General features: G+C 43.6%; 1 long non-coding RNA gene across 1 annotated transcript; it reads left to right on the top strand.

Moving 5' to 3' along the window:
- The first annotated feature begins 40 nt into the window (after nucleotides 1-40).
- On the top strand, nucleotides 41-3630 carry LOC125484736. Its single transcript, XR_007263549.1, has 3 exons — nucleotides 41-466; nucleotides 846-943; nucleotides 2949-3630. It is a non-coding gene; the product is annotated as an uncharacterized LOC125484736 (long non-coding RNA).
- The last annotated feature ends 20670 nt before the right edge of the window (nucleotides 3631-24300 follow it).

Genomic DNA, 24300 nt, shown 5'->3' with positions numbered 1-24300 from the left:
GACTTGGTGACTTGGTGACTTGGTGACTTGGTGACTTGGTGACTTGGGTTATTTTACACTCCATCCTCATAATCTTTTGTGCCATTAGTAATCAGTAATGTATCAATCTCTAAGAACATAGAACAGTACAGGCCCTTTGACCCAAACATACTTTAAACATACTTCCATTATTATCTGGCTTTCTCCATGTCTCCTCACTGGGGACTCACTTCAGTCTTAGCAGTGGCCACGACTCCTATAGCTGCTGGTCTGCTGAGCTGTTAGCTATCTGATTGGCCATTTCTTAGAGATGGCATCCTCCCATAATTGGGTGGAGGTCATAACCTCAGGCAGTTAACTGCTTGTTGTTAACTGCCTGAAGATAGTAAGATATAGTCATAGCTTCCCAGCTCAGCAGAGGTGGGTTCATTCCTGACTTTTCATCTGGTGAGCAGAACTTTAAACGTACATCAGTTGTATTTTTCAGGTAAGGATACGTAACTTAAGGGCATTAATTAAGAATTATCGAGGATTCCCCATTACCGTGATTGACAGGACCCTTAGCCGTGTGCAGCACATCTCCCGCACTTCTGCCTTCACCCCTTATTTTCCATCCGACAATAAAGATAGGATTCCCCTGGTTCTCACTTACCAACCCATCTGCCTCTGCATTCAGATGATTATAAACCGCCATTTTTTATCAACTCCAGCAGATGCAGCACCCGACACATATTCCCCTCCCCTCCTTTGTCAGCATTATCAGTTCTGATGAAAAGTCACATGACTCAAAACACTAACTCTGCTTTCTCCCCATAGATGCTACCAGACCTATTGAGTTTCACCTGCAATTTCTGTTTTTGTTTCAGATCTCCAACGTCCACAGTTCTTGGTTTCAATTTAGGCATTAATTAAGTACCTTGAACACATAAAAAGGAAGACATCTAGAGCACTTGGTATTGGGGAGGTAAGAGGCATACATTTATAATGTTTTGTTGTTATAAACAAATCCAACATTAAGTAAAAGAATGGCATCTGCTTTCTGTTGCATAAGAGTGTAAGAATCTGATAAGGTTAATACTGAAGAGTGCCTTAAACACTTAAACACATTAATGATGTAGACAGACTTGGACGAAGAAAAGCTTTGGATTTTGAAGGAGTAAGACCTACCTTTTGGGTCTTTCTCATAATCTCTATAACGATGTCCATCATATTAACGTAACTCATGCATAATAGCTACCATGAAATACCCTATATCTTGTACAAGTGTCTGTTCTCATCAGACCCAAACAGTTTTCTCCTACTAACCAGATCAAGCAGGTCCTGTTAGAAAGCTACCAGGAAAAAGGATAGTCGCAGCAAATTTACCAGATAGTTCATACACCATGATGAGCAATGCTGAGGATTTATCTCATAACATAGTGGCAAGCACAATGTACTTTATTTAGCTGCTTCATAGGTGCTGGCGGTGGCGCAGGTCTGATGATTTTTGAGAAACACCTTTAAGAAGATTCCTCATGCAGGCAGTGTAGAAGAACTGAACATTCAAGATCTTTGGAACAAGTTTGAACAAGGCAGAATCTATAGTCAACAGTAAAAAAAATTTTAAACCTGACAAGAGATGTGCAGCAGAAGTGAGCTAGGAACTCCATGGTGTTGGAGCACTAGTCACACCAAGACAGTTACAGGTTTCATTGAATGTTAATAATCTGTAGCAGCAGTTTTGAGCCAAGGTTTAAACCAACAAACATCAGACGCTCTGTGAATAAAGTTGAAATCCCTCATGGGTGAGGGGAAAACTGGTCGGAGCTAGCTCTTGGTCCAGCCAACAGGGTGCTTCTGTCAGTCAGGGGATCCCAGTAATGTCAGTGATGGGCCTATTTACACACACCCCAGGCAGAGGCTTGGCTACAATCTGTCATGTACTTGGATGCTCATGATCAGGGGATCAGTCAGACTACTGTCCAGGGAGTGGACTGCAATCTGGGGAATTATATACCATCAGCTGCAGAGTTGCAAACATAGCAGTCAGGAGTTTGTATGTCATGTCTAGGGGCTGTTGGTCAGAGGTCTGGGTGAGTACAGACCCAGGCATCCATCGTTAATCTTTCAGAAGTGTGCAGGGGGTCCTGCAGAAGCAATATCTCCTCTGCAAGAAGAGGTGGGGAAGTTGAGGCTGGACAGTAAATCAAAGGCATTTTTAGAAGCGGGAACAAGGACGGTGATGGGGTCAACCTTAAGGTGTGGCGAGGTAATGCAGAATAGCATCAGAGAGCATGGTAATATACAAAAGAAGGGCATGTTGGTAGCAGTGACCATCACAATGACTCCACAGGGGCGGCATAAAGGAGTGGGATGTGCATTATTATGGTGCAACCACTGGGCACAGGGGTGAGGGAGAACAGCTGAAGGCAACCTTCAATGGGGTGTGTCTCCTCTTCAGCAGGATGGATGGAAATGGGCTATCAGGGTAATGCGAGGAAGAAGGAAGCATGGAGGTTTTGGGATGTACCCTGGTAATCAGGTGAAGCTAGGTACAGACAGTGCACTGCAAGCTGTATCCCTATTATCACTTCCTGTTCTCTAGATGCAAAATGCTGCGAGAAAATAGCCAGGATGAGGGAGTCAGTGATGGTTTTCTGGACATGAAGACATTGTAGTAACAAGTATGTGAATCAGCTGTTTGGAAACACTACCTACATTTAAATTGCAATCATTTCATCACCCATTTGATATGCAGGCAGTGTAAAAGTTCTTAGGGATCAGCAAGGCAAATTGAAACGTGTCATTGGTCCTTACAAATTGAGCTATGGCTGTGAACATGTGATGATGATGGAAATGTATCCCTCTATCAGAGATGCAGCATGTCTTACCATATGAAGACGTGTGCTCAGCTCTCATTTGCAGAGTATGCCACTGATGAATGCTGTGAGATCTAAAAGCCTCTTTCACTCCTTCTGTTCCCATTTTAGGTCAGTTCAATTGATAGCCCTATGCCCAGCCCCTGGTTGGTCACTGTAGCTACCCACCTAAGAAGGCAAAGGTGGATGCAGAAGGACCAGGGTAGACAGTAAACCCAGGTGCAGCAGCAAGCCTGCAGAGGACGAGGAGCACCCAGAATAAGGAGAGGCCTCTGCCTGCATGTGACCATGGCTCATGAAACCACTGTGCAATGCCCTGACTGATGCAGAGCACAGATTTGACATGCCCATCCTTCAACCACGTCCATGGTCAAGTACAGTATAGGGCTATTGAAAATGTAGGTCTACTGTTTCAACCGTACCGAGGGGACCTTCCAGTGTGGTCTAGACAGCATATGCTACTTTGTTCTGGTGTGCTGGGTTTTGTACAATTGGACCAAGCAACAATGTGATATGCTGATGCTGAGAAACTGGGACAACAGGAGCAGTATTCCAAGAAGGAAGACAAAGACGTTAGAATGAAGAAAGCTGATGTTGGCCATGGTAGAGTTCAACTGCACTGGGCACTATAAGCCAGATCAAACCTTACTGGCACCACGTTTAAGAGATGACAGCGGGGTGAAACAGGCAATCATGGACATAAAATTGCTCATGATATGGAAACCTGGTTTAGTGAGAGGGTGAACTTCAGTCTTTATTGATTTTATCTGTGTTCCTTTTTGCTCACTGTAATTAAAAGCTCAAGTACAAATTTGTCCAATTGCTTGCATATATGTGATGTTCCCCTGCAGGACAGTCACAAACTGTAGGTCTAAGCATTGAGGACAGGGTATCATTGACGTTAGAGGTGTTCAGATGGGATGTAGTTATGGACAGGCAATGTGTGGCCTGGTGCTTAACCTGCAATTATGGTGAGCGAATCAGGTTGCTTGTGCAAAAGAGCATCAGACGTGCTAACTATGTGGTATTGGCTGCAGTGCCATGACAAAGGCACGGTCAGATTACCAATGCTTGACCATGTGCAAAGTAACCTTTCAAAGATGGTGCAGGTGCATGGGATGCTGGCCTTGCAGTGGATATCTGCTGAGTGGCAAGGTGCTCTGGGAACAGCATGTGGCAAGTTGTGGCTGGAATCACATATAAGGGATGCCATAGGGATGGGGTAGTTAGTTAATGAGGTGACTTTGGTCAGATATGGCAACAGAACTTGCTAGGCCCAATGGAAAAAAATCCTTTATAAAACTCAGGGCAGCTTGGACATAGCCAACAAAATGCTAAGATTCAGTCCATTCTATGTATCACAATTTGTCAGTATTTTGTTGAAGGAAGCCAGACGAAAGGCCCAGTGAGTTGGTCAGAAATATATTTTGAGCACTGACAACATTCACATTCAGATGACACACTGCTGTATGATGAAAGGTTAGTTGTTACAGCCTCACTGTTGGAAGATATTCTAGACAAGGTAAGTAAAGTCACCAACATCCCAGAGGATCATACAGCTGCTGTCTCATTACAGGGAGACAACTAATGGTGAGTTTAACCTGACAGCCATCACACCTCAAGCGAAGGGAAAGGTTGAGTCGGCAGGGCATTCAGAGTGAGCTTAGCCAGTGCAAGAATTGAGCCTGCACTGTTGGCATCACTCTGCATCGCAAACCAGTCATCCAACCAACTGAGTTAACCATGTTGATCCGCCAGTTTTAATGTCATTAATCAGTGGGGTAGCGCACTGGAAATCAAGCCGCATTTTTAAAGATTCATTACAAATGTCAACCAATTTCATCAAACTAACTAATTTCCCTCAATGACACGACTTGAAAAATATACCATGTACTTAACTAAAAAATATTTTTATCATGAATAAATTGTCTTTAACAATTGGCAATTAGGAAAAATGAATTGTTAACTGATAATGCTACAACTTAACTCTTTTTTTCTGAAATCAACCCTTTCAAAAAACAGAAAGACAGAGGCAGGCACAATACTAGATAGGGTAGACTAGGCAGACAAGACATGCATTTTAAAGGTGGAAATGTTGTTTGCACACCGATGCTCTTTCATTCACTAGTGGAGAATTCAGTATTTCAATGCCTTTGAAGGCATTTTATGCACCCTTCAACAGAACAAAGAACAATTCAGCACAGGAACAGGCCCTTCGGCCCTCCAAGCCTGCACCGACATATTTTGCCCTTCTATACTAAAACTGTCTTTACTCGCAGGATCTGTATCGCTCTATTCCCTTCATATTCATGTATTTGTCCAGGTGCTTCTTGAATGCTGCTATTGTGTCTACTTCCACCACCTCCTCTGGCAATGCATTCCAGGCACTCACCACCCTTCATGTGAAAAAGTTGCCTCAACACATTTCTTTTAAACTTGCCCCCTCGCACCTTGAACCTGTGTTCCCTAGTAATTGACCCCTCCACCCTGGGAAAAAGCCTCATACTTTCCACTCTATCCATGCCATTCACAATCTTGTAAATTTCTGTTAGTTCACCCCTCAACTTCCTATCTTCCAGTGAAAACAAATCCAGCAACTTTTCTTTATAGCTGAAATCCCCCATATCAGGCAACATCCTGGTAAACATTTTCTGTGCCCTCTCCAAAGCATCCACATCCTTCTGGTAATGTGAAGACCAGAACTGTACGCAATATTCCATGGACATTTGCAGAGAAAGGTGAATGGAAAACAGTTAGCTATTACTGGAGGCTTTCTAGTATCTCCATACGAGGGAGAGGGACACACAAAAATAATGATTTTTTTGACATTTTCCTTTTGCAGTTTGTGATTCACTGCTGTATTGGCCCCACGCAAGTTATGGTCAACTGCTCAGGAGCCAATCAGAATGTTGTTGCCAAACAGTTTTCCCTTCATTCAGAACCTATCAGTTCTCTGGTGTCTGCTTCTGCTCTCACTGTTCCAGGAAAATGCAACATTGCATGCCAATATAGGTGAACCTTTCACAACCAATTTTGCCCCATCAAGCTTGGGCCTGAGCTTTTTACTATAATCAGTGGTAACTGAACCAGCTGCTTCTCATAAAAGACCAGAACTGAAGTTGTCCCCATAATTTATGAAGGTACCCCAGTAAAGGTTCTCAGTCTGGCTGAGGTCTTGCACATACTTAAAGGTTGGAGACCAGAGCGAATTTTGTTAAAGACTGGTTCTGCAATCACTGAAACAACCACACCGGTATCAACCTTCATTAGAATTGGGTGACAACTTAACCAGATGTTTATTTTGATTGGTTCTGATTCTGGAGGTTGCTAAGCAATTTAACTGTTCTAAACCAGATATCGGTGGACTTTTCCATGGTGTGCACTCTCCTGGATAGCGGCCTATGAGTACCCTTACTCAATTTAGGTTGAGTTGGACTCTTTTGCTGTCCAAAGTCCACATACCAGTAGCAACTGCAATGGCTTGCCAGCCCGGATCCTAAAGAAAATGTTGACCATTTGGCCAAGGCTTGCCTTTATTTTGGGGTTTTGCTCTGACCTGACCTAGAGTCCCTCTGTTCAGGGTATGTCCTGAGTGAGGCTATACAATTGTCTTCACTCAAGTGGTATTCCCAAGCTCAATCAGACTGGGGAGGGTGTCCACGTCCATCAGAATACCCTGCAACTCAAATGCTCCACTTGCCACATTTTTCAATGATAAAGCTGTAGTGCCTATTTGAAGTCCAGTTGGGCTTCAGCTAATAGGTGCTTTTGCCTGGTTACATCATTAATCCCACATACCACATGATCTCTCAGCATCTCATTCACGGTTAAACCAAAGTCACTTGCCTCTGCCAGTCGTCTTAACCTAGTCAAAAATTCCAATACAGATGCCTCTGGTTCCCGAGTAAAACCGATAGCATCTCAGAATTAGAGGAGGCTTGGTTGTGTATTATTCCTTAACTAAGTTCTTCAACTCTTGAAAGGTTTGAGTATCTAGTGCCTCAGGGAAAGTTAGACTCCTAATAACCAAAAAAGCTGAGGGTTCACAAGCTATCAGGAGAATTGCTCATTGCTTTTCAACAATGTCATTTACCAGAAAAAATTACACATTCTTTCTACATACTGGGCCCAGTCTTCATTGGCAGGATCAAACGAGTCAAACTTCCCAAATAACGGCATGATGCCAGAAATGTTTACCCCAACTTAAAGACTTCAGAAGCATGCTTTTCTCTCATTGCCACTGAAATAACTCTACACAGGCCAAAATCCCATCATCAAGTCACCCAATATTTCCATGAAGAAAGTCCATGGTACTGATCCATCCTCCTCAGAGTCAGCTGTCAGAGTGAAAAGGATGTCTGACATTCCTATTCTTATCTGTAAGAAAGGACTCCACGGTTGAACCAGATTAACAGCCTCAATCAGGGAACTCATATTCTATGAGGTTCACCTGGCTGACCTTGTTACAATCACTACAGTGTTAACATGCTGCTACCCTTGGAAAAGATGGAACACCATTTCAAAAAATACATTTCATCATAAGATATGCAAAACAGAGACAACGAAACACAAGATTTATATCCATTCATCCTCAATCCCTCCAACATAAATCATACATCATTTTTTTATAATTTCTTAATTTATTTCATTTTACATTTGGGACAAGGCATCTGTGATCACATGAGTTTTACCAGCAATATGAACAATTTTTGCAATAGATTCCATCTGAACAGTCTTGCATTTAGAGTTTTAAACTTTCCATTGAATGCTAGCAAATTGTAGTCAATATAGATTAATGTTTCATTGTAACCAACACACAAGGCATAGACTACAAAGTGTTTAAGAGCCATCCATTCTTTAATATTGACCCCATTTCTCTACTCCTGACTCATGACCTTATAATAAGTCTGCACCGAGCCTCAAGTCATTAGCATCAATTGCAATTATTAAAGTTTTGGTAAAGACAGGGACAGTCATCACTGGTTCATTTATTAGAATAGACATCAGATTCTCAAAGTTTGCCTTGCATTCTGCACAAATCTGCTGCAAAATTCACACATACCAAAAAAAAATCACATAACTTTGAATTAAATGTTAGGAACAGGTAATTTCACCAGAGCCTTCATTTAGGCTGTTCTCGGTAACACTTATCCATGTCCTATGACATGTTCCAGTTAAGTTACTCTTGCTTTTGCAAATTTACTTTCAACCAGATTTATCACTAAGACAGCTAACCACAATTGATTAAATAGGTATTCTAAATTGCCTTACATGTTCTCCCCCTGCAGTAGTGTATATTATGACAGTATCTAAATAAACTACTTCAGCTACGTAGAACAAAGAACAGTACAGCACAGTACAGGCCCTTCGGCCCACGATGTTATGCCGAACTTTTAACCTAAACCTAAGGTCTATCTAACCTCCACCCCTACCTTATACTATCATCCATATGCCTATCTAATAGCTGCTTAAATGCCCCTAACGAGGCCGACTCCACTACCCTCTCCGGCAATGCGTTCCACGCCCCTACCACTCTCTGAGTCAAGAACCTACCTCTGATGTCTTCCCTATATCTACCGCCACTCACTTTAAAACTATGCCCCTCATAATAGCTACCTCCACCCGAGGAAAAAGTTTCTGGCTGTCCACTCTATCTATACCTCTGATCATTTTGTACACCTCTATCAAGTCACCTCTCATCCTTCGTCGTTCTAAAGAGAAAAGCCCTAGCTCTCTCAACCTTTCCTCGTAAGACCTTCCCTCCAATCCAGGCAACATCCTGGTAAATCTCCGCTGCACCTTTTCCAATGCTTCCACATCTTTCCTGTAATGAGGCGACTAGAACTAGACACAATACTTCAGATGTGGCCGAACCAGGCTTTTGTGTAGCTGGAGCACAACTTCACGGCTCTTGAACTCAATCCCTCTATTAATGAAAGCTAACACACCATAAACCTCCTTAACAACTCTATCCACCTGGGTGGCAGCTTTCAGGGAACTGTGAACATGAACCCCAAGATCCCTCTGCTCCTCCACACTGCCAAGAATCTTTCAGTTAACCCTGTATTCTGCTTTCGAGGTTGTCCTTCCAAAATGAATCACCTCACACTTTTCAGGGTTAAACTCCATCTGCCACTTCTCAGCCCAGCTCTGCATCCTATCAATGTCGCTTTGTAACCTAGAACAGCCCTCCGCACTATCCACAACTCGTCCTACCTTCATATCGTCCGCGAACTTAGTAATCCACCCTTCTGCTCCTACATCCAAATCATTTACAAAAATCACAAATAGAAGAGGACCCAGAGCATATCCTTGTGGTACACCACTCGTAACTGAGCACCATGTTGAATATTTTCCGTCCACTGCCACCCTTTGTCTTCTAAGGGTCAGCCAATTCTGAATCCAATCTGCCACATTTCCCCCTATCCCATGCCTCCTTACTTTCTGCATGAGCCTACCATGGGGAACCTTATCAAACACGTTACTTAAATCCATGTATACCACATCCACTCCTCTACCTTCATCCCTGTGGTTGGTCACCTCTTCAAAAAAATCAATAAGGTTTGTGAGGCATGATCTATCGCTCACAAATCCGATCACAGATCAAACTGTGCCTTTCCAAGTGATCATAAATCCTATCTCTCAAAGCCTTTTCCAATAATTTACCCACCACTGAAGTAAGGCTAACTGGCCTGTAATTTCCGGGGTTATCCCTATTCCCTTTTTTGAACAAGGGAATGACGTTTGCCACTCTCCAATCTTCCGGCACTATACCTGTGGACAGTGAGGACGAAAAGATCATCGCCAAAGGCCATGCGATCTCTTCCCTCGCTTCCCATAGAATCCTTGGATAAATCCCATCAGGCCCAGGGGACTTATCTATCTTCAAGTTCCTCAAAATTCCTAGTACATCTTCCTTACTAACATCCACCTCCTCTAGCCTACCAGCCTGTTTCACACTGTCCTCCCCTACAACTAGGTCTCTCTCAGTTGTGAATACCGAAGAAAAGTATTCATTAAGGATCTCTCCTATCTCTTTAGGCTCCGTGCACAAATTGCCTTTACAATCCTTGATCGGCCCTACCCTTTCTCTGGTCATTCTCTTATTCCTCATATACGTGTAAAAAGCCTTGGAGTTTTCCTTGATCCTATCTGCCAAGGTTTTCTCATGCCCCCTTACAGCTCTCCTAAGCCCTTTCTTCAGCTCCTTCCTGGATAACTTGTATCCCTCTATAGTATTTTCTGATCCTTGTTTCCTAAACCTTATATAAGCATCCTTGTTCCTCTTAACCAGTCGTTTGACCTCTCTTGAGAACCAAGGCTCCCTCACTCGACTGCATCTTCCCTGCCTGCTGGGGACAAACATATCAAGCAGACGCAGTGTGCATTCCTTAAACAATCTCCACATTTCTATAGTGCTCTTCCCTGACAGCATCTGTTCCCATTTTATGTTACCCAGTTCTTGCCTAACAGAATTGTAATTACCCTTCCCCCAATTATAAACCTTACCCTGCTGTATGTATCTATCCTTTTCCATGACTATTGCAAAAGTAACAGAGTTATGATCGCTACCGCCAAAATGCTCTCCTACCAACAGGTCTAACATTTGGCCCAGTTCATTGCCAAGCATCAAATCCAAAGTGGCCTCTCCTCGTGTTGGTCTATCTACATACTGTGTCAGGAATCCTTCCTGAACACACTGGACAAAATCCACTCCATCTCAACTATTACAACTAAAAAGTTTCCAATCAATATTTGGAAAGTTGAAGTCACCCATGACTACAACGCTGTGACTTCTGCACCTTTCCAGTATCTGCCTCTCAGTTGTTCATAAGGCTTTGGAAGGTATCTAGGGTATTTTAAAACCCAAACAGCATGAATTGACATTGATATTATATATTTAGCTGTGTGACAAAGGCCAGTATTTCCTTAGCCCCTCATGTTAACAGCACTTGCCAATTCGCTTGAAATAGATCAATGTTAGAAAGAAATGAGGCACCGCTGACCCTGTCAATACAATCCTCAAAGGAATTGGGTAAGAAGCTGTTTCTGTGACAGCATTTACCTTTCTGTAGTCTATTCAAAATCCAGTTGATCCATCTGTCTTAGGAACAACCAATGAACTCCAGCTACTTTGGCTAGGTTCAATTAAGTGATTCTCCAGCCTGCATTGAATCCTGGTTTCGGTCTCAGCTGAACCAATAAGGATGTTGTTTTATCAGACCCGGATCTCCTACACCAACATCATGTCTTGATAAGGTCATGTGTCCAGATATATCTTTACAGTTTCCTTATACGTCTTACGTAAACTGATTAGATTCTTCTACTGACCTTCTACTAAATATGAAAACAGTGTTCTAGTCAAATTGTAGTCAAATTCCTTCTATCTCACTCTTACTGTCTTGGTCATCCACCACTACTCTCACCATCTCACACACTTTCTCCTTCTTATCCCTAGTCTCTCTGATGGTATCACTTCAGCATGTTCATGTGACATACATGATTTTCCTTCCTGCAAGCTGGACTATCTATCAGAGAAGTCATTTTATGAATCCTCCTAACTATCTTGCATCGACCATTGAATTTTGCTTTCAGATGTTCTTCCTGCAAAAGCAATAAGACCAATACTTTGTCTCCTACAGGAAATGTTCTCACGTTTGACTGCCCATGCTTGCATTTTGCATTGTGAAGTTTTTAAAAAATACTGTTGTGCTATTTTACACGTTACTATATGTCTCCCTAGAAACACGGGTATATAATCCAACATCAAGTATTCATTTTTCTGCTTAAAGAATCTTTACTTTACTAATTTATGGGACATTTTACCTCATGGCCATAAACTGATGCAAATGGACTAAATCTAATAGATTTAATTGGAGAATCTCAATAGCCAACATTAAGAAATCCAATAAGAAATCCATTTCTTTGAGCATTCATGCCAATGTACTTTAATAATCGTTTTGAGAGTCTGATGGTATCTATTTGTTGTTGAAATGCAGTTGACTTCAATTGTTTGATATTGGAATTGCTGATTATGTCCTATGCAAACTTTAAACATGAAGTATTACCTGTTTCAGATTATTTATTTGTTTGTTTGTTAGGCCAATGCAATTAAAAATATTGAGATAATTTTCCCATGATCACTTTAGCTGTAAGTGTCCTTAAAGGAATAGATTTGGAAATCAGGTTGTCATATCCATAATTGTAAGGATTTCCTGATGTCCTGCTTTTGTTTTGGGTAATGGTTGTACACAATCCTCTAATACTTAGCTGAATGGTTCTATAAAACCTGGTATCGAATTAAAGGTGCCGATTTCATCATATTTTGAGATTTATCCATTACTTGACATTTATGACATGTTTTACAGATTTGCACTACGTCCTTGAGTCATCTGTGCCATGTAAAATACCTATTTAGCGATGTTTGAATTTTCCATATATCAAAATGTTCTGCTATAGAAATTGGACATGATACTTACAATATTTCCTTATGATATGTGGGTGGTACTACTATTTGATGAACAACTATCCATTCCTTATCCACAGGTCTGCGAGGGTGTCCCCACTTTCTCATCAGAACTCCATTCTTAGGATATTAGAACTCCATAACCCCTTCAGCTTTAGCTTCAGTGACAGCTGTCTGTGCTAACTTTTTAAATTCTGGATCGGTTTTTTGAGCCTCACTTAATGAAGACATGTCAAATATTTCCTTTGAATAATTTGCATCATAAAGGAAAAAATTTTGGCTGCTCTGACATCTGCCTGTGGTATTACTTTGACAACTGGTGATGGACATTGCTTAGCCATTGCTCTGGTTACCACACATCACGAGAAAATATCTGGAACTTGTTCTGTCTCTTTAACCTCTCTCAGTTTTTCTGATATTATGTGCCAAGCGATAACCTACACTTCAGCCATTTCATTACCAAGCAGTTAGTCCACTCTTTCCGTGGGTAATTTTGTAACTACACCTACTATCACTGGGCCGGATAACAAATCATGCTCCAATTACACTTTGTACAATGAAACGGGGATATATACTTCACTTATCACGTTTACTAACACTTTTGCTTTAATTGAATCCTCTAAAGGGAATACAAAATTCTTCTTCAGGAAAGAGTTTGAGGAGCTCCTGTGTCCATTAGTATAACTATGGGTTTAGCTGCATCATTTGAAGTAAGTTGAGTGATCTTCCCTTTTCCCTTTGTATCTCTACTCTATTTACTTCAGCTTTAGCAATTTTTACCTCCTGTTCACTGTCTGTAGTTAAAACTACAATTTGATCCATGGTATTTTTCTTGAGTTCCCTTTCCAAACTTATTCTTACAAACTCCAACAAGTCCTATGAGCTTCCTTCGCAATTTTCAGCATTCTGAACAAAGGTGTTCTTTATTATAATGGAAACACCAGGACCTTCGACTGTCGCCACTATTCATCGTGCTTTCTTTCTGATCTGAGGGAATCCTGGGGCGTTCCCAATTGTCCTTTCTTTACCTTCACTTTTTGCCTCCCTTTCAGACTCCCATCCTTGAGTTTATTGGGTTAATGGAAAAAAGGTCCAGTCTTACACATCAGCTCTTAATCATTAGCCATTACCACTACATGTCTATTAGTTGCAATACTTTGGTCCTCAGTATGGATTCTTATTGCAAAAAGTAGTCAGTTTTTAAATTCTTCAAAGAGAATGATCTCTCTGAGAATTTCATATCTGGTTTCAATTACTAACGCTCATATTACCTTCAAAATTCTTTGCTTAACCTTTGAAGTTCAATGTGGCTTTGCCTAGGTGATTTACTTAAATTTCAAAACTTATTCCTGTATGCTTCAAGGACTAAGTATATATATATACTGTACAGTCTGTATTGCAGTGTCATAATCCCCAGAAACCTCACCTGACAATGAAGCATAAATTTCATCTGTTTTATTTGTCAACTTACTCTACATGGAGTTTCCTGTATTCCTTTGGGCCAATTCATTTGCCTCACTATTTTCTCAAATGACATGAAGATGACTCCAAACCATTTTCTTCAAATTTTGGTAGGGGTTGAACAAACTTAAACATTTGCTTACTGGACTTCAGATTATGATTAGAATATTCTCCATCAGAGCATGACAGCTTTTTTTTTTAAACATCATCATTCTAAGCTGAGACAACAAGGTGTAGAGCTGGATGAACACAGCAGGCCAAGCAGCAGGAAAGCTGATGTTTCGGGCCTAGACCCTTCTTCAGAATCTGCAGCATCTGCAGTTCCTACTATCTCTGAATCATTCTAAGCTTATTTGTTTTTCTCTCCCTTCAAACTCAATTTATTTAAGTTCTAAACAAAGGTGTTCTTTATTATAATGGAAACACCAGGACCTTCGACTGTTGCCACCTCCTCCTACCGCCCCCTTGATCATGACCCCACCCCCGACCACCAAACCATCATCTCCCAAACCATCCACAACCTCATCACCTCAGGTGACCTCCCACCCACAGCCTCCAACCTCATCGTTCCCCAACCCCGCACCGCCCGCTTCTGTCTCCTTCCCAAAATCCACAAACCTGACTGCCCTGGTCAACCTATTGTCTCCGTCTGCTCCTGCCCCACCAAACTTATCTCCACCTATCTCGACTCCATTTTCTCCCCCCGGTCCAGGAACTCCCTACCTACGTCCGTGACACCATCCACGCCCTCCACCTCCTCCAAAACTTCCAATTCCCTGGTCCCCAACACCTCATCTTTACCATGGACATCCAGTCCCTATACACCTGCATTCCCCATGCAGATGGCCTAAAGGCCCTCCGGTTCTTCCTGTCCCACAGGCCCGACCAGTCCCCCTCCACTGACACCCTCATCCGCTGAGCCGAACTCGTCCTCACCCTCAACAACTTCTCTTTCAATTCCTCCCACTTCCTACAGACAAAGGGGGTGGCCATGGGTACCCACATGGGCCCAAGCTATGCCTGCCTCTTTGTAGGTTATGTGGAACAATCCCTCTTCCGTAGCTACACTGGCCCTAAGCCCCACCTCTTCCTCCGTTACATTCATGACTGTATCGGCGCCGCCTCGTGCTCCCACGAGGAGCTCGAACAGTTCATCCACTTCACCAACACCTTCCACCCCAACCATAAGTTCACCTGGACCATGTCTGATACCTCTCTCTCCTTCCTGCACCTCTCTGTTTCCATCTCTGGCAACCACCTGGAAACCGATATCCATTTCAAGCCCACCGACTCCCACAGCTACCTAGAATACACCTCCTCCCACCCACCTTCCTGCAAAAATGCCATCCCCTATTCCCAATTCCTTCGCCTCCGTCGCATCTGCTCCCAGGATGAGGCATTCCACTCCCGAACATCTCAGATGTCCTCGTTTTTCAAGGACCGCAACTTCCCCCCCCCTCAGTGGTCGAGAACGCCCTCGACCGTGTCTCCCGCGTTTCCCGCAACTCATCCCTCACACCCCCTCCCCGCAATAACAACCAAAACAGAATCCCCCTCGTCCTCACATACCACCCCACCAACCTCCGGATCCAACGCATCATCCTCCGACACGTCCACCATCTGCAATCCAACCCCACCACCAAAGACATTTTTCCCTCCCCACCCTTATCTGCTTTCCGGAGGGACCACTCTCTCCGTGACTCCCTCGTCCACTCCAAACTTCCCTCCAGCCCCACCACACCCGGCACTTTTCCCTGCAACCGCAGGAAGTGCTACACCTGCCCCTACACCTCCCCCCCTCACCCCCATCCCAGGCTCCAAGAAGACTTTCCACATCAAGCAGATGTTCACCTGCACATCTGCCAATGTGGTACACTGTATCCGCTGTTCCCATTGTGGCCTCCTCTACATGGGGGAAACCAAGTGGAGGATTGGGGACCGCTTTGCGGAACACCCATGCTCAGTTCGTACTAAACAACTACATCTCCCAGTCGCGAACCATTTCAACTCCCCCTCCCATTCCTCAAACGACATGTCCATCCTGGGCCTCCTGCAGTGCCACAACGATGCCACCCGAAGGTTGCAGGAACAGCAACTCATATTTCGCTTGGGAACCCTGCAGCCCAATGGTATCAATGTGGACTTCACAAGCTTCAAAATCTCCCCTCCCCCTACCGCATCCCAAAACCTGCCCAGCTTGTCCTCGCCTCCCTAACCTGTCCTTCGTCCCACCTATCCCCTCCTCCCACCTCAAGCCCCACCTCCATCTCCTCAACTCATCCCGCCCCTTTGACTGTTCCGTCCTCCCTGGACTGATCTATACCCTCCCTAACTCCCCACCTACACTCACCTTTACTGGCTCCATCCCTGCCTTTTTGACCTGTCTGTCTCCTCTCCACCTATCTTTTCCTCTATCCATCTTCTATCCGCCTCCCCCTCTCTCCCTATTTATTTCAGAACCCCCTTCCCCTCCCCCATTTCTGAAGAAGGGTCTAGGCCCGAAATGTCAGCTTTCCTGCTCCTCTGATGCTGCTTGGCCTGCTGTGTTCATCCAACTCTACACCTTGTTGTCTCAGATTCTCCAGCATCTGCAGTTCCTACTATTTCTTAGTTAAGTTCTAGTTCTAGTTCTATTTTTATCTCCATTTCCATTATTTTCAATTCCATCTGCAATATCTCATTCTTTCGTCATGCTTCAATCATAACTTAACATGAACTGATTCTGACGACACAGTACTTGCAGTATCTGGTCCATCTTGTACTTCCATTAATCTCAAATGATGTGCTAATCTTTTATTTATCTCTATTTTCTCAGTTCCAGTGGGCAATTTCACTTCTAGTTTACTTGCCAATTCAATCAATCTAGCGTTTGTGATCTCATAGGTTTGTCAGGGACATCTCTTCCACCTACAGAAACACTTTAACAGTTTCTAAAGCCATTTTATTTTGGTTGTACAAAACCTGGTGTTTCTTTTTATGCTTTTATTACTTACCAACTCCATAATCAGTTTTACATTGTTCCAAAATCCTGGCAACAAGTCCTTTCGTCATGATGGATTGAAATAGCACACTGGAAATCAAGCCCCACTATCCCTGGAGTTGTCACTATCTAAACTATCCAAATTTGCAAATTTTCCTCGGTGATGAATTCAGGTTAAAAGAAAACACAAGCCCCGGATTTTTGTACTTTAACAAGAAAATAACTGTTAATTATGGAAAAATTGTCAGCAAGGAATACCAATTAGGAATTATGAATTGCTAACTTATAACTGTTGAAATTAACTGTCCCTTATTAAATCCCACCCATACGCCACCACCAACCTTTACAAATAGAAAGGCACGTAAAGATAGAACAAGATGGATAAGAAGGGTGCAAAAAGGGAAAAAAAAAGTGGTTGGGAGGCCCAATTCAATGATACAAGTCTAGATCACAGGGATTGATGAGTAGCTTTCTTTCTCTTACTTCCAATTCCTGTTTAGTTCTTTGCTATCAACACAAGTTTACTCTCTTTCATTCACCGGTAGGGAACTCACTCTTTCATTGTATATGAAGGCACTTTATTGTTCCTTCAGCAGGAGATTTACAGAGCAAGGTTAGCTATTACTGCAGATATTCTAGTTCTACCACATAAGAAAGAAAAGAAAGCTCTAAAGAGAGATCTTTTGATGCTCACTCTTTGCAGGCTAGGTGGTTCTTTGTTACATCATTGCACATAAGCCATAGTCGCCTGGTCAGGAGCCAATCAGAATACTGTTGCCAAGCTACATTTCTCTTGATTCAGAATCCATTGGCTCAATGAAGTATTCCAGGAAAATGTAATGTTATATACAACTCACAACATGCTCCATTAAAATTATTTTTTAAAACTGTAGCAATTGCTTTGCATAGGTTCCTTAATTAAAAGCAGTAACTGCATTTTTCAGGCCCACAATCAAACAATGAAGGAAATAAAACAGTGTGGCCCTTACAATGGGCAGAATGCAGAAGACTCAACTCTAACGTAACAAAGAAATTGACTCCACAGTTATGCCCATCGGCTTATCACGATGTATTTAAGGAGCAGAGCTATGATGCACAGAAAATCAGACTATAATAAACTGTGCTTTATACAGTGCAGGTGGATACCAGCAAGTTATAAGATTGCTACCATGACAGTTGTTTCAGTATATTATTGGCGAATCTGATTTTACCATTGCTTATCTGTGCAATTTCAATGAGTTACTGTTAGTTACAATGAAATCAAAGTTCATCCCATCTTTGGATTCCCTACACAACAATAAAGTAATTACACCATAAAAGGAGGCCATTGAGTCCATGCCAGCTTTCTGAACAATAATTGAGTCAATCCAATTTTCCTAGTCCATCTTCAAATCTGGCAGGACATTTCCGTTAAATGATCATTCAATTTTCATTCATTCATCATCTCCACTTCCACCACCCTCATAGGCAGTGGTTTCCAGGCCATTAGTGCTCAATGCATAAAAACAGTTCATTCTCTTATTTCCCCTGAGGCTCTTGTACAAAACCTTAAATCTATGCCATTTAGTCTTTGTACAATCAGCTGATGAGACCAGTTCTACTTTGTTCACTTTATTTAAACCTGCCATGATCATATTCAACTCTAATCTCCACTCAATCTCCATTGCTCCAAAAGGTAGAACAACCTCACTTTCTACAAACTAACTTTGAAACTAAAATTCCCCATCTCAGGAACCATTCTGCTAAATCTCCTTTATACTTTCTCAGGGACACCACAGCCTTCCTAAAGTGTGATGATGTGCACTGCATACAACATCTAAGTTGTGGCCTAACTAGAGTTTTACAAAAGTTCAGCATAACATTAAAGCTTTATAAAAATTCAGCATAACCAGCAAACCCAACTCCCACCCCACCCTCACTTTGTCCATTTGGCTATTTATGGGTGGTGTCCTGGTCTTTGAATTTGTCAAACAACAGTTACTGGCACAAACCTTGAGTAAGATTCTCAACAACAGAGGAATCAAATTTGCAAGCAATTGGACAAATCCAAACATAATCTTTTACTTACAGACAGCAAAAGTGAGTACAAACAAAACCAATGGAGACTGAAGTTTGCCTCACAATTGAAACCAGGTTATGGCAGCACAGAACATAGAACTGTACAGCACAGGAATGGGCCTTTCAGCCCACAATGTTGTGCCAAACATGATGCCAAATGAAACAAATCCCTTCTGCCTGCCATTGGTCATTAACCATCCATTCCTTGCATACTCATATGTTTATCCAGAAGTCCCTTTATTGCCCTTATCATATCTGCTTCCACCATCACCCTGGCAGTGTGTTCCAGACTCCTACCACTCTCTATGTAAAAAACCTGCCTCTCACGTCTTCTTTGAACTGTCCCCATCTCACCTTAAATGCATGCCCCCTAGTATTAGACATTTCAACTCTGGGAAAAAGATTCTGACGATCAACCCTATCTATGCATCTCATAATTTTATAAACTTCTATTAAGTCTCTCCTCAGCCTTCACCGCTCAAGAGAAAACAACCTGAGTTTTTCTTGCCTCTGCTTATAGCTCATGCCTCTAATCCAGGCAGCATCCTGGTAAATCTCTTCTGCACACTCTCCAAAGTCTCCACATCCTTCCTGTAATGTATCAACCAGAATTGAATGCAATACTCTAAGTGTAGCTTAACCAAAGTCTTATAAAGCTGCAAACACAGCTTCTACATCCTGAAACACTTATGTACCTGAAGCGTTTGAGGGTTCAGGGGCCTCAAAAGGCTGGTTACTGGGGTACAAGGGTGCAATCATGAGCAACAAATATTTTACATTTCACAACTGTCTGGTGCACTCCGCTCTCATCCATTAGAAGCAGTTATCACTGAGGTTCTATTTGGCTTGTAGTACCTGATGCAGCAGTCACACACAAGACAACTTCCTCCTCCTAATCCCCCTCCTTAGAAGGTAGTTTCCCTTCTGCCAGTTCCTGAGCATCCAGCACATTGCCACATCACTTGCTCCGATTGTGCAAAGCACAGCACACCAGGATGTTGTGAAACACCCTGTGCACACTATACTGGATGGCATCCAAGCAGCAGAACTATATTTTCAAACAGCCCTATACACTGCTCACAATGCTGGTTAAAGCGTGGACAGTAATAAGCCTGTGCTGTGTATCAGTCAGGGGTTGGACAATGGTGTAACAAGTCATGGTAGCAATAGGTAATCCTTGCACCCCAGTAGCCAGCTTTTTGAGACCCCTGGACCCTTAAATACTTCAGGTACATGAGAGTGTTTCAGTGTGTAGGAACCATGGCAGCTGCAGGGTAGTAGGCACACATGTTTAGGAAGTGGTAAGGGTAATCACAGATATCCTGAACTTTAATAGGATGGAACCCTACCTATTGAATTCTGAAATGTTGTGATATGGCACTCAGTGTCAGATATGCGCAGTTGATGGCACCCTGCACCTGGGGAAACCCAACTATGTTCCCAACTATGACTGTATCGGCGCCGCCTCGTGCTCCCACGAGGAGCTCGAACAGTTCATCCACTTCACCAACACCATCCACCCCAACCTTAAGTTCACCGGGACCATCTCTAATACCTCTCTCTCCTTCCCAGACCTCTCTATCTCCATCTCTGGCAACCACCTGGAAACCGATATCCATTTCAAGCCCATCGACTCCCACAGCTACCTAGAATACACCTCCTCCCACCCACCTTCCTGCAAAAATGCCATCCCCTAGGCCCAATTCCTTCGCCTCCACCGCATTTGCTCCCAGGATGAGGCATTCCACTCCCGTACATCTCAGATGTCCTCGTTTTTCAAGGACCGCAAAATCCCCCCTCAGTGGTCAAGAACACCCTCGACCGTGTCTCCCACATTTCCCGCAACTCATCCCTCACACCCCCTCCCCACAATAACAACCAAAAAAGAATCCCCCTCGTCCTCATGTACCACCCCACCAACCTCCGGATCCAACGCATCATCCTCTGACACTGCCGCCATCTGCAATCCGACCCCACCAAAGACATTTTTCCCTCTCCACCCTTATCTGCTTTCCGGAGGGATCACTCTCTCTGTGACTCCCTTGTCCGCTCCACACCCCCCTCCAGCCCCACCACACCCGGCACTTTTCCCTGCAACCGCAGGAAGTGCTACACCTGCCCCTACACCTCCCCCCTCACCCCCATCCCAGGCCCCAAGAAGACTTTCCACATCAAGCAGAAGTTAACCTGCACATCTGCTAATGTGGTATACTGCATCCGCTGTTTCCGTTGTGGCCTCCTCTACATCGGGGAAACCAAGCGGAGGCTTGGGGACCGCTTTGCAGAACACCTAAGCATGGTTCACACTAAACAACTGCACCTCCCAGTCACAAACCATTTCAACTCCCCCTCCCATTCCTTAGACGACATGTCCATCCTGGGCCTCTTGCAGTGCCACAACGATGCCACCCGAAGGTTGCAGGAACAGCAACTCATATTTCGCTTGGGAACCTTGCAGCCCAATGGTATCAATGTGGATTTCACAAGCTTCAAAATCTCCCCTCCCCCTACCGCATCCCAAAACCAGCCCAGCTCGTCCCCGCCTCCCTAACCTGTCCTACCTCCCACCTATCCCCTCCTCCCACCTCAAGCCCCACCCCCATCTCCTACCTACTAACCTCATCCCGCCCCCTTGACCTGTCTGTCCTCCCCGGACTGACCTATCTCCTCCCTACCTCCCCACCTACACTCACCTCTACTGGCTCCATCCCCGCCTCTTTGACCTGTCTGTCTCTTCTCCACCTATCTTCTCCTCTATCCATCTTCTATCCGCCTCCCCCTCGCTCCCTATTTATTTCAGAACCCCCTTCCCCTCCCCCATTTCTGAAGAAGGGTCTAGGCCCGAAATGTCAGATTTCCTGCTCCTATGATGCTGCTTGGCCTGATGTGTTCATCCAGCTCTACACCTTGTTATCTCTATGTTCCCAAGTACTACTGTCTGTGTTGTAGCACTGACCTCATCATGGGGGAGTGAAATAAAGTGGTGTTACCTTGACAAATAGCATTAGCCACTGTTCTGATGCACTTGTGTTGCACAACTGAAAGATTCCATGCAGATTACAGGTCACTTCTTAGAAGAAGCTAGTACCATAAATATTCTGAGGAGCAGTCAGCTTCACAGCCACCAGGAGAGAATGACCTCCCAATCCTGCAGCCCTCGAGTCTCACTCCAGCATCCAGGAAAGTTCCATCGCAGTGTCCCAAGAGATACAGAGCCTGCACTGACAATGCACCTACTCATCCCCAGGAAATAGAGCCAGGGCTAGAAACCTCTGGGCCTCCTGCATACTACATGAATCCTGAGGAGCCCTGTATCTGTAACTTCTCCATGAGCTCAGCACTCCTCATCTTCTGCATCAGCCTGCTGCTGCTCCCAGGCTTGCTGTCAGCCCTTGTTCTTCTGCATCTGTCTTCACCTTCTTAGATGGACAACTACAGCAACCAATATGCTACCAGAGGCAGGAAAAATGAACTAAAATGGGAACAGAAGGAGCAAAAGAGGTTCTTAGATCTCAGAACAGTCATCAGTGGTATATCGTGTAGATGAGGGCTGGCACTTCTCCACGCAGTGAGGCATGTTACACCATAATGAGGAGGGACACGTCTCCATCATCCAATCACATTCGGCTTTAGACATGCAGCAACTTGGTGAAGGTGCCGTGCCAGCTAACTGACCACCAAGGTGCCTACACTGTTTTGATACCCTTCCCATCTAGACTCACATCAAATGATTAACCTCTCATTGCTTTCAGTAACCATATTTACTCCTTATATGACAAATGCTGAATTGATTTTATGTTGTTTACCTTGGAAGTTGCACAAGTAATAGTTACTCTTTAACCAGCAGTAAATTTTGTACTGTCGTTGCTGCTAACTTCATATCATGGAGATTGCCAAGTTCAATTTGTAAGGACTAATGGCAGGTTGCTTAACTCCTAACCATTATCACTCTGCACACAATTAAATGCAGCTGGGGTCTACAAATGGCTGCTTTATGTAATTGTTGGTTTGATATCGTGATGTCGAAAAAACGTGGATCACGTGCTTTTGTCCATCAAACACTTCCTCCGCCCACCATGGGCACTGATCTAGCCATTTTCTAGTAGTACTCTTCATTGAGAGAGATGGAAAGCAGTAGCAAGAAACACAGCTCATGGTGAACACATTCAGCGCTGGCTTTGTTTGGTCAGCAGGTATTACCTAAGCCTCCTTGTCCCCTACCCAGACAACCCATTTCTACCCATTCACTCCCTGTGGAGACCCAACACATTATGCTTTGACCCACCTCCACCCCCTCCTGAAAAATTGATGAAAGGACTCCCAGGATTGTATTCAACCCAGGCATCTGATTAACAATGATGAGCAGTCTCTAAACATGACTGACCAGACCCCTAACTGCTGTGCTTGGAGCTCCCTGGCTGACTTTACAGGATTCCCCTGACTACCTACGGTGATACCGTACAGGACTGACTACCTTCCACCGACCGGACTGCATTGAGTCAGACCTCCAGATCGGGAGCATCTCAGCAGAGAATGGACCATGGCCAAGCCCTGGCAGTCTGTGGACTGTGTCTATGACTGATGGTATCAGGACCCCTGATCAATTGCAGCACCCTCTTCTCTGTAATGAGGGCTAACTTGTACCACTTTCAGACATGGCCATTTGGGTGAACAAATGTGCAGTATGTTTGCCATGCAAGTAACAGGCACACGCTTGATATGATTTGATTTATTACTGTCACGTGTACCGAGACAAAGTGAGAAGTATTGTTTTGTTTGCTAACCGGACAAATCATACCTTGCATAAGTGAATGAGGGATAATAGAACAGAATGCAGAATATAGTGTTACAGCTACGGAAGGTGCAGAGGAAGACCAACTCTAATGTGTAGGAGGTCTGTTCATAAATCTGATAACAGCGGGGAAGAAGCATTTTTTTAAACTTTTGTATCTTCTGCCCGATGGAAGAGGGTCGAAGAGTATAAGCAGAGTAGTAGGGGTCTTTGATTATGTTGGCTGCTTTGCTAAGGCAGTGGGAGATGTAGACGGAGTCAATGTAAGGCTGGTTTTGTGATAAACTGGACTGCATTCACAATTCTCTTTAATTTCTTGCAGCCTTAGGCAGAGCAGCTACCATACCAAGTTGTAATGCATCTGGATAGGATGTTTTCTATGGTGCATCTATAAAAATTGGTAAGAGTCATTAAGGAAATTGGGCATTTCCACAGCCTTCTGAGGAAGTGCAGGCATTGGTGTGCTTTTTTGACTGTGGCATCGACATGGATTGACCAGGATAGATTGTTGATGATACTTACTCCTAGGAACTTGAAGTTCTCGACCAGCTCCACTTCAACACCATTGATTCAGACAGGGGTGTGTCCTCCACTCCACTTCCTGAAGTCAATGATCAGGTCTTTCATTTTGCTGACATTGAAGAAGAGATTATTGCCTTTACACCATGCCACTAAGCTGTCTATCTCTTTCCTGTTACTCTGTCTC

Source organism: Rhincodon typus, chromosome 13, assembly GCF_021869965.1.
Source record: "Rhincodon typus isolate 14 chromosome 13, sRhiTyp1.1, whole genome shotgun sequence".
Taxonomy (NCBI): domain Eukaryota; kingdom Metazoa; phylum Chordata; class Chondrichthyes; order Orectolobiformes; family Rhincodontidae; genus Rhincodon; species Rhincodon typus.
Note: the sequence above shows the minus strand (reverse complement) of the source record. Positions and strands in the feature narration are given on the sequence as shown.